This window comes from Pongo abelii, chromosome 10 (genome assembly GCF_028885655.2).
Source record: "Pongo abelii isolate AG06213 chromosome 10, NHGRI_mPonAbe1-v2.0_pri, whole genome shotgun sequence".
Lineage (NCBI taxonomy): Eukaryota > Metazoa > Chordata > Mammalia > Primates > Hominidae > Pongo > Pongo abelii.
The window spans coordinates 13596898-13609081 of NC_071995.2; the positions used below are offsets into that span (position 1 = coordinate 13596898).

The 12184-nt window shown below is 41.6% G+C and overlaps 1 long non-coding RNA gene across 1 annotated transcript in view; it reads left to right on the forward strand.

Moving 5' to 3' along the window:
• LOC129049062 (uncharacterized) overlaps positions 1 to 12184 on the forward strand; it is a 94021-nt gene that overhangs the window by 24234 nt on the left and 57603 nt on the right. The window lies entirely within an intron of this gene.

Sequence of the window (12184 nt, forward strand, 5' to 3'; positions counted from 1 at the left end):
GCCCTCAGGTGACTTACACCAGGATACCTCATCCTTCTTCTGACCTATTGCCTAAAAAGCCATCTCTGGAGACTTTCTCACATCTTGATTTTTTTTTTGAGATAGAGTCTTGCTCCATCACCCAAGCTGGAGTGCAATGGTGCGATCTCGGTTCACTGCAACTTCTGGCCTCCCGGATTCAAGCAATTCTCCTGCCTCAGCCTCTCAAGTAGCTGGGATTACAGGTGCATGCCACCACATTTTGTATTTTTAGTAGAGATGGGGTTTCACTATGTTGCCCAGGCTGGTCTCAGACTCCTGACCTCGTGATCCACCCGCCTTGGCCTCCCAAAGTGCTGGGATTACAGGCATGAGCCACCTTGCCCGGCCCCCACATCTTGATTTTAATTCAAAAGAGCATCCATTCAACAAAGTACAGGTAATGAGGGTTTCACTGGGCCATAAGGAAGGGTGGTTTTGCCTACTACTGGCATTAAAATGGCCAGTGGCAGGCAAAACTGTGAATCAGTCTGTGAATTTATCCCAAGATAAAGAACTGACAATTAAAGGTCACCGGCTGATACTTGAGTACCATATTCCTTTTCTCCTATGGTGACACAAAATACAGCACAGCACAGTGTCCAGCCTACACCCACCAACCACACCCCTGCCACCTCCAATTTACTCCTTGGTTTTCTTTCTGAATATATGTATTTTTTTTTTTTTTTTTTTTTTTTGAGATGGAGTCTCACTAGGTCGTCCAGGCTGGAGTGCAGTGGCACGATCTCAGCTCACTGCACCCTCCTTTTCCTGGGTTCAAGCAATTCTCCTGCCTCGGCCTCCCGAGTAGCTAGGATTACAGGTGCATGCCACCACGCCTGGCTAGTTTTTTATATTTTTGGTAGAAACGGGGTTTTACCATGTTGGCCAGGCTTGTGTTGAACTCCTGACCTCAAGTAATCTGCCTGCCTCTGCCTCCCAAAGGGCTGGGATTACCGATGTGAGCCACTGCACCCAGCCCCTGAATATATGTATTTTGACAGAGGACTGCTGAAGACTCCAAACCAGTGTCTGGTTTCAAGGTGCTTGTGATCTGGCTCTACTTTTCTTACCCACCTGTACTTTCTTCACATCTCCAGGCTCTATGGTTTAGCCCCCTTGGTTTTCCCACTGGCTCACAAAAAAAAAAAATAAGTTCCCATCTGCTCACCTCTGTCCCTGTCTGAAACTGCCTTGTGCTTGATTCCCATTTATCCAATTTTTGACCCAAATTCTTTCCCTCCCTGTAGGATTTTGTTCACCTTATCTCCTCTATGACTCTTCCTGTCTTCCCTCATCATTCTAGCCCTCGCTGATCACCTTCCACGAGGAACTCTACAAGACTTGGGGTCTGTTCTGTTCAAAATTACAGAAACCCTATTTTCTGCCTATTACTTAACTTATGAATACATTTTAAGAAATAATGAATTGAAATAAATGAATAATAAATAAGAAGTGTCTCAATTTCTGTTATTTGAATTAATCTCATCTCCTGATTGGATTTATAGCTGTCTGGGGATCAGGTTCCACATTGTATGTCCCCATAGTACCTGCTTTTATGTGGAGAACCTCCTGGGTGATGGATAATTCAATTAATGGAATGATTCTAAAGATAAAATTCCAGATCTTTCAGAAGGTCCTTTATAGCGGTGTGGTTTTTCAACAGATGTGTATTAATGGAAAACACCTGCAAATAAGTGAGAGACTTAACAAACCCTTGACAAAATCTTTCTGAAGTGGTGTTCTATCTTTAGAGTTCCTTCAAAAAGCCATTTTCTCCTATGAGAGAAGAAAATTCTAGGGATGATAGAATTTTCTTACATCCAATTACACCTTAAGCTCCCCTTTACCTGCTTTGGGTGTAATAGCAGGCTTTCCGAAGCTGTGAAGGCTAATGTTTACGTTAAGGGTAAAGGGATTTTTCAGGTGATGAAATGTGACATCCGTGAGCATCCACTCAAAGAGCATAGTGAGTGGTTAAACTGCTGTCAGCAGAACTGCAGGAGGATTTTCCATTTAATTCTTCCAGGAGTACTATTTTGTTGATCCTGCACCTCCCACCCCCTTCCTGCTGGTTAGTCATGGTTGTCATTCCTCCTCCTGGTGATGTTTTAGCTTCTGGTGTGCTTGTCTTCTAAGGAGATTCCTCTTGAGCTCCTGATGGCCTGAGACCAGTGGATTTATGGGTTAATGACCACAAAGCCCTTTAAGTACCTTAGATAAAAGGATGTGTCCCAGGTATTAATTATTGTTATTTTAAAATCTAGCGTTATAGAATTAACCCATCTGCAGCTAGGCCTTAAGGATATGAGGAGCCTTTTTGCCTACACACATCCAAATTACCCACAGCTCATTTCTTTTGGCTTCTATGCTACAATAACATCAGAACAAACAGCTCAGATATGGCTTTGATTAATCAAAATACACTGATTACAATGAGTCCAATGAAAATGGAAATAAAACAGGACACCAAACATCTTATGTCAAACACCTATTTATGTTGTTTCCTTCTCACAGAAACAGAGCTGGAGGGAATGTTAAAGGTTACCTAGCCTAACTCCTATTAATGATTAATAATAAGGAAGCAAATGTTACAACATGAGGAATTTAATAATAAGGAAGCAGAGGCCCAGGGATGAAGGGATGTGCTTACCATATGGAATGTTGAAGATGACAGCCAAGGTTTATTGTCTCTAGGCCATATTCTTGCTGTTGTACCAGGCAGCCTTTCCTGACTCTTCCCACCTTATCAGGACAGGCTTTTAGAGAGACGTGAGCCTTTAAGCATGATTTGACCGGCACACACACAAAAAAGAATATGAAAGCACATCACATATTCTTCATCCTGCAGCTGTCATGACTGGCCGTGTGAGGACAGGCTGTGTGGGACGGAATGCATCAGTCAGGAGTGGCCCATTTGTTCTTTTGCTCACTGGCATCTCCAGGGCTGGCTTCATAAGGGTGTAACCAGTGCAGTTGTATGGGGGACCCCATTCAGAAGGGCCGTGTGCTTGGAATTGGATACTCCATGGTTGCCATATTGAAATTGTTAATACTTGCATCTTTGAATTTGTGTTTGGTAAGTGAAGTGGGGCGGGACACAGAAGCATGTGCTGAGGCTTGAGTCTTGACTCACACCCCACCCTGCCTTCCATAGCCTCCCCTCCTTCCTGAGACAGGTTCTTGGCCACCCACTCTATGCCACCATGTGGTGTCCTGGGTTGCCCAGCTAGCCTCCCCATTTGTGCTTCTGCTCTGTGATTACTGTCGCCCCTCACCTGGGCTCACCTGTCTGCCATGGGTTGGGACAGTGGGCCCTTAGAAAGGGGGAACTGACTTGTTCATTTCTAAGCAGGGCTGCATATTTTCTTTCTTTCTTTCTTTCTTTTTCTTTCTTTTTTCCTTCCTTGCTTCCTTCCTTTCTTTCCCTTCCTTCCTTTCTTCCTTCCTTCCTTCTTTCTTCTCTTTCTGTTTCTTTCCTTCCTTCTTTTTTCTTTCTCTCTTTCTTTTTCCTTCCTTCCCCTTCCTTCCTTACTTCCTTCCTTTTTCCTCCTTTTCTTCTTCCTCTTTCTTTCTTTTGCTTTTTCTTTTTCTCTCTTCCCTTTTTCTTTTTTTCTTGAGATGGAGTCTAGTCCTGTTTCCCAGGCTGGAGTGCAGTGGCATGATCTCGGCTTACTGCAACCTCTGTCTCTTGAGTTCAAGCTATTCTCATGCCTCAGTCTCCTCAGTAGCTGGGATTACAGGCATGTGCCAACACACCCAGCTAATTTTTGTATTTTTAGTGGAGATGGGGTTTCACCATGTTGGCCAGGCTGGTCTTGAACTCCTGACCTCAAGTACTCCGCCCACTTCAGCCTCCCAAAGTGCTGGGATTACAGGTGTGAGCCATGGCACCCAGTCTGGGCCGTGTATTTTTGTTTTGCATTTGGCTCCAGAAATTATATAGCTGGCCCTGGGCATCTTATTCGGTTTTCTGGTATTTGATGCCTAGTTTGATCAATTTTATATCAGGATGTGAACACTGTACAGTTTAATTTTATATTGATATAATGTGGAATTAGTTGTGAAGTGCCATAGCAATTGATCAGCAAATTGTCAAGACTCTCAACTGAGTATCACTTAAGAATGTCAGAATACTTTTTGGAAGGGAAGTTATTCTATTTTTTTTTTTCAGTTTGTAGCTCTTATAACACTTTAATTGTACTAGTATACATTCTGTTATGCAGAGCTGCCTTATTATTAGAAGAAAGCAGATGATGTAAAAATATAGAGATATATTCAAGTTCAGCTTGTTGACACCTGTACTATTACAGAATAATAAGAGGCAATGTTTTTTAATGCAATTACAGTCTGGTACAGATTTTTTGATTCAATTAAATCACAACACTGATGTTGCAAATTGCCAACACTTTTAGTCAGACTAGATATGACTGACAAGACAATTTTTATGAATAATTTATTGTACATCTGGAAGTATAAATCCGACAATACTGAGAAAAATGTTGACTCTAATAACATTTTTTGGGCTAGGCTAGGCATGGTGGCTCACTCCTGTAATCCCAGCACTTTGGGAGGCTGAGACTGGCAGATTGCTTGAGCCCAGGAGTTCAAGACCAGACTGGGCAACATGGCAAAACCCATCTCTACAAAAAATACAAATATTAGTCAGGCATGGTGGTGCACACTTGTAGTCCTAGCTACTCAGGAGGCTGAGGCTGGAGGATCGCTTGAGCCCAGGAGGTTGAAGCTGCAGTGAGCCGAGATGGCGCCACTGTACTCCAGCCTGGGTGACAGAGTGAGACCCTGTCTCAAACTGCCTCTGCCAAAACCCGAAAGAGAGCACTATTTTTTATTTTATTTGAGTTGCATTCTAAAAAGGAAAAAGTACATAGAAGACTTGATGGTGAAGATTATTTAAATGCGATTTTATAAAATATGCAAGGCTTAACAAAAATGACAGACTCAATATATTATTTATAAAATTTTTTTATAATTGAAAGCTTAGGACCTTCAAAATAAAAAACATAGCTGGAAATACAACATAATATCTTGTCAATAAGTCAAAGAAATGTTTCTAAAGGAAAAATACATATGATTACTAATAATTTATACGTTGTCAGCTACTATTAATGAAAGAGCCATATAATCACCTATTTAGTAGTGTATTAGGGGCAAAAAAGAAAATGGGTCATGCACCTGTCAAAAATTATTCTTCCAGAATGGATGAGATGGTACGTAGGATTTTTTATGATAAAATGATAAATCAGCTGAAAAATTAAAAATTATACCTTTTAGTATCCCATAATATCTCATCAAATCTATACTATTACAGAATAATAAGACGCAATGTTTTTGAATGCAATGACAGTATGGTACAGATTTTGTGATTCAACTTAAAGAAAACACTGATATTGTAAGTTGCCAACACTTTCAGTCAGATCAGATATGACTGACAAGACAATTTTTATGGAGAATTTGTTGTGCTTAAATTTTATTTTACTTTATTTTATTTTGAGATGGAGTTTCACTCTTGTCGCCCAGGCTGGAGTACAATGGTGCGATCTCGGCTCACTGCAAGCCTGCCTCCCGGGTTCAAGCGATTCTTGTACCTCAGCCTCCTGAATAGCTGGGATTACAGGTGCGCACCACTATGCCTGGCTAATTTTTTTTGTGTTTTTATTAGAGATGAGGTTTCACTACGTTGGCCAGGCTGGTCTCGAACTCCTGACCTCAGGTGATCCACCTGCCTCGGCCTCCCAAAGTGCTGGGGTAACAGGCATGAGGCACTGTACCTGGCCTTAAATTTTATTTTACCCTCAACTGGATTAGATATAATCTCCTAGTTGGAAAAGTATATTGTTTATTGAACTTTTTTTTTAAATTTTTATCTTTTAGGTTTGTGGGTACATGTGCAGGTTTGTTACATAGGTAAACACGTGTCACGGGGGTTTGTTTTACATGTTATTTCACCACCCAGGTATGAAGCCCAGTGCCCAGTAGTTATATTTTCTGCTCCTTTCCCACCTCCCACCCTCTCCTCTCAAGTAGACCCCAGTGTCTGTTGTTTCCTTCTTTGTGTTCATAAACTCTTATCATTTAGCTCCCCATTATAAGTGAAAATATGTGGTATTTGGTTTTCTGTTCCTGTGTTAATTTGCTAAGAATAATGACCTCCAGCTCCATCTATGTTCCGGCAAAAGGCATGATCTCATTTTATTTTATAGCTGCACAGTCTTCCATGGTGTATATGTCCCACATTTTCTTTATCTAATCTGTCATGGACGTGCATTTAAGTTGATTCCATGTGTTTGCTATTGTGAAGAGTGCTGCAGTGAACATTCGTGTGCATGTATCTTTATGGTAGAATGATTTGTATTCCTTTGGGTATATAGCCAGTAATGGGATTGCTGGGTCCAATGGTAGTTCTGTTTTTAGTTCTTTGAGGAATTGCCATACATTGAATATTATTTAAACTGAAAAAAATGTAAAGGAATTATGAGTGTGGACAACAAATACAACCAGAAAATCTAGCGGAATTAATAAATGTTGTTAAAAAAAAAACTACAACAGCCCTGGTTTATTCATCATAAGGCTTTGGCACCTGAAGAAATTTTACTGAACTTCATGGATTTATTGAAATCAAATGAGATGCCAGTGGGCAAAACTTGTAGAAATATTTTGTTCAGATATTGGAGCTGACATATCCACTTACCACACATAGTCGAAGTCCTGGTTACCATGAGGAAAAATACTCAAAAATAAGATTTAGATTTTGTTAAATTGAAAAACTATCTCATCTGGCAAATATTTTTGAACATGGTATTTGGATAGTAAAAGTGCACATTTAGCTGATTTGGGGGCATTATTTTCCTTTTTTTTTTTTTAAGACAAGGGTCGTGCTCTGTCACCTGGGCTGGAGTTCATTGATGCTATTAAAGCTCACCGCAGCCTGAAACTCCTGGGCTCAGGCAGAACTGGAAATACAGGTGCACACCACCATGCTCAGCTAATATATTTTTTAACTAAAAACTTTTGGCTGGATGTGGTGGCTCATGCCTGTAATCCCAGCACTTTGGGAGGCCAAGGCGGATGGATCACAAGGTCAGGAGTTCGAGACCAGCCTGGCCAACATGGTGAAACCCCATTTCTACTAAAAATACAAAAATTTGCCAGGTGTGGTGGCGGGCGCCTGTAATTCCAGCTGCTTGGGAGCCGAGATCACACCACTGCACTCCAGCCTGGGACAGAGCGAGACTCCGTCTCAAAAAAAAAATTTTAGACTGGGTGTGGTGGCTCATGCCTGTAATCCCAGCGCTTTGGAAGGCCAAGGTGGGTGGATCTCTTGAGGCCAGGAATTCGAGACCAGCCTGGCTAACATGGCAAAACCATCTCTACTAAAAATACAAAAATTAGATGGGTGTGGTGGTGCACACCTGTAATCCCAGCTGCTCAGGAGGCTGAGGCATGAGAATTGCTTGAACCCAGGAGGAGGCAGAGGTTGCAGTGAGCCAAGATCATGCCATTACACTCCAGCCTGGGTGACAGAGCAAGACTCTGTCTTAAAAACAAAAACAATTAAAAAATATTTCATGAAGACAGAACTTCACTATGCCAGACTGGTCTTGAACACCTGGCATCAAGCAATCATTCCGCCTCGGCCTCCCAAATTGCTGGGATTACAGGTGCGAGCCACTGCACTCAGCTGTACGATACACTTTAACATGTTAAACACATTTAAGGAACCTAAAAGGCAGCAATTTTAAAAGGTGGCTGTAAGTATCATACATTCCTCCCATCGAGAGGTGGGGTCTATCTAATTCCTCTCCACTTGAATCTAGGCTGGCTTTAGTGACTCTCTTGTAACCAATAAAATGTGGTGGGAGTGAGGATGCGTGAATTCCGAGGCTAGGTGAAAATTAGCCTTGCAGCTTCTGCTTTGGTCTTTTGGAATACTTAGTCCAAAGGCTCTTCCTAGGACACAGCTGCTGTGTTCTGAAAACCCCAAGCTACATAAGAGCCACATATAGATTCTCTGGTCAATAGTACCAGCTAAGCCCAGCCTGCTAGCTATCCTTGACAAAGCACCAGGCATGTGAATGGAAAAGCCATCTGGGAAATTAATCCTCTTGTTCCAATTCTTCAATTGAAACTCCACTGAGCAGAATTTATGTTTATGTCTGTAGGCAAGAATTATTCACATTGCTATCAGTTTTCCATATGTTGACTTTTATTTTTACAGAGTTTTAAAATAGCCTAGTGAAAATCAAAGGCACATATCCCTATAGGATCAAATAATCCCAGAGGCAACAGCATTCCAATGAGGGATGTTCATTCCTAAGTCTTAAAATTGTCCTTATAAAGGTCATAATTATGCTGCTGTATGTTCCCAACATTGTTGCAACACATAGAAGAGAACATTATAAAATCAGTTTGAGAAATAAAATTAGAGATATTGCTACATCTCATTTTTCTTTCAAAGTCACAATTATTACTTTTCAGAAGAAAATATGAAGCTTGAAAGAAAAGCATTTCAATAAAAGGTCTATTTTCTTTTCAAATCTCTGAATCAATAATTGAATTAAACCTGGTGAACAAAGAAGAGAATAACTGATTGTATTTAATTCTTTTTTTAAATTTATTATTATTTTTTTGAGACAGGGTCTCATTTTGTCATCCAGGCTGGAGTGCAGTGGCATGATCTCAGTTCACTGCAGCTTCCACTTCCTAGGCTCAAGCGATCCTCCCACCTTAGCCTCCCAAGTAGTTGGGACCACCATCCCTGTCTAATTTATGTATTTTTTGTAGAGATGGGGGTTGCCATGTTGCCCAAGCTGGTCTTGAACTCCTGGGCTTAAGTGATCCACCTGCCTCGGCCTTCCAAAGTGCAGGGATTATAGGTGTGCCCCACCACACCTGGCCTGTATTTAATTCTTATACTGAAGAATGATTAAAAGACAGCATGTATATTATGTGGATTAAGATTGAAGAAAAATTTCAGTGCTACTATCATAACTGGTGTATTACTATTGTTAACAATTGCTACAGCCTATTTGTGTGAATTTTTAGGATTTCAACTTTGACTGGATTTTAAAAAGAAAAAAACTAGGTTGAACAATGTATCAGATGTACTTATTGCCTCAGGTATTCCATGGAATGAATTTATAAATGCTTTAGCATATCTGTCCACTAAATAAAAATCATGTCTACATTTCTGTTTTGTGTTATTTTGGATTTTTATGATCTATATAAATATCAATAAAATAATATGTGATATTAGCTTTGCTCTGCTTTTATTTTACATTGGTAGCAATGGTAAATATTATTTTGTGAAACGTTTGAGGGGTATGTGTATGTATGTGTGTGTGTGTTTGTCCTGGGTTGAATGTAAAAGTATTTCTGACTGGGGACTAGGGTAAAAGAAAATTTTGAAGCCAGGCGCAGTGGCTTATGCCTGTAATCCCAGCACTTTGGGAGGCTGAGGCAGGCGGGTCACCTGAGTTCGGGAGTTCGAGACCAGCCTGACCAACATGGAGAAGAAACCCCGTCTCTACTAAAAATACAAAAAATTAGCTGGGTGTGGTAGCGCATGCCTATAATCCCAGCTACTCAGGAGGCTGAGGCAGGAGAATTGCTTGAACCCAGGAAGCGGAGGTTGTGGTGAGCTGAGATCGCGCCATTGCACTCCAGCCTGGGCAACAGGAGTGAAACTCCACCTCAAAAAAAAAAAAAAGAAATTTTTTTTTGAAAATACTAGTTGCATCAAATGAGCACTGGCTTGGAGTCTGACTTAATTTTGGATGCCTGCTCTCTGATCTTGGGCAAGTTTCTTGATTTTCTGAACTTAAATGTTTTTTTCTCTTCCCTGTGGCGTATTTACAGAAAGGAAAACCATCAATGATGGTTTTCAGGTGATTTGGTCTGAGCTGAGTTAAAGGCTGTTGAAAGCAAAGTGATGATATAAACCATATCCGAGGTTAAGAAAGAGTGCAACTTACTTAAGGATTCTAACACTTTTATTTTATTGTTTTTATTTATTTATTTATTTTGAGATGAAGCATTGCTCTGCTGTCCAGGCTGGAGTGCAGTTGTGCAATCTCGGCTCACTGCAACCTCTGCCTTCTGGATTCAAGCAATTCTCTTGCCTCAGCCTCCTGAGTAACTGGGATTACAGCCATGTGCCACCACACTCGGCTAATTTTTGTATATTTAGTAGAGATGGGGTTTTACCATGTTGGCCAGGCTGGTCTCAAACTCCTGACCTCAAGTGATCCACCCGCCTGGGCCTCCCAAACTGCTGGGATTACAGGCGTGAGTCGCTGCACCCAGCCAGGATTCTAACAATTTCAAAGGATTTTTATATGTAATTGTCAACATGCAAATTATTATGTTAAATTCAAGTGTTAAGTCTACATATTAATGTAGCCCATTTATTTACTCTTAGACTCTCTCCCTAGAAATATATCGTTAGTGTTCATTCATCTGCTTGTTCTTTCTTTTAATGACTTTTTTTGAGCATCTATTTTGTGCTGAGTACTGTGCTTGTGCTTGAGATACTACAGTGAACAACACTCAGGGCCCACTACCTGTATTTAAGTTGCTTACCTACTGGGTGGGGTGGAAGGTAGGCAGGTAATGAAAACATCATTAGACATTCAGCATATTCTGTGGGTTCATAGGCGTGGGGTTCAGAGAAGACCTTTCAGAAGAAATGTCTAAGTCAGGTCAAGTGAGCTGTAGGAGAGCTCCGGATGGAGGAAGCAGCCTGCACGATGTCCACAGCAAGGACAACCACAGTCTCTTCCCCAAATAACAAGTGGGTGAGTGTAGTGGGAGGATGGATAGGTGAGAGGAGGAGGAGGCCCTGTAGCCCGATTATCCAGGGAGGGTGTGGCTGTGTTGAGGGGTATGAATGTTATTCTGAGAGTAACTGTCTTTATTGTATTTAAGCTATAAAGTGCATTACAGTTAATATTCATTCATTCATTTATGCAACACATTTTTAGGGGCATCCATAGGTGCTCATTGTGCTTAATGCTATGGATATAGTGGTAAACAAAGCAGGCACAGTTCTTGGCCTCAACGAGCTTACAGTTTGGTGGGAGAGCAACCAATAGAACAACAAATAAAACGTGTGCATATATAATTACCAGTGTGAAAATGCTGTAAAAGATGTTGTGGTAGAAAATAATAGAGTGAGGGTCCCTCTGATAGGTTGGGTGAGGAGGGCCTCCCTGAGTAGGCACCATTTAAGCAGAGACCCAGAGGATACGAAAGATCCAACCGTGCCCATGCAGAGTGGGAGGAAGAGCGTTCCAGGTGGAGAGGGCAAGATAAGCAGGAGCCCGAAGATGCCAAAGAGCATGGTGTGTTTGAGAGCTAGAAAGATACCTGTATCTGCAGCAAGGAGGGGAGTAGCAAAGAATGAGCATGGAGTAGGAAGTGGGCATGAGATGATACAGAGAGCTTGAGTCCCAAGGAGAGGAGTCTGATGCAACAGGAAACCGTGAAAATGTGTTAAGCAAGAAAGTGACAGCTTCTACTATAAAGATTAATCTGCTTCAGACTGTCTAATGCACGATGAAACACCAGGCATTGAGAATGGATTAGAAAAGACCAGGGCAGGAAGCAGGAGACCATCTCAAGAGTCTGGGTGAGGCATGATGGTGGTTATTAGTCCCCCAGGGTCGGGTGGAGTGATGGAGAGAGACAGTAAGATTCAAGAGAGACTTTGGAGGTGGAATCTCGTCTTGCTCGTGGTTGGGAGACAGAGAATGAAGAACGGCTCCTGGAACCCCAGATCTGCTCCACCAGCCCAGATCTTTTGCATCTCAGTTAGTAGCAAAGCCATTCTTCTAGCTGCTCAAACCAAGAATCTTGGTGGCATCTTGATTCCTCTCTTTCTTTTATGTACAATCCACCAGGAAATCCTGTTGGGTCTACCTTCAAAATATCACAGACTCTGACCACTTCTCACTACTTCAGTGATACTATCCAAGTCCAAGTGACCATCACCTCTTGTCTGCTTGACTGCAGGAAACTCCTAACCTGCCATCTGCTTCTGACCTCGTCCGCCAGCCCCAGCCCCAACCCCTTTACAGTATATGATCAAAAGAGCAGCCAGAGGGATTCTTGCAACAGTTGAGTTTGATTTTGTCACTGCTCTGCT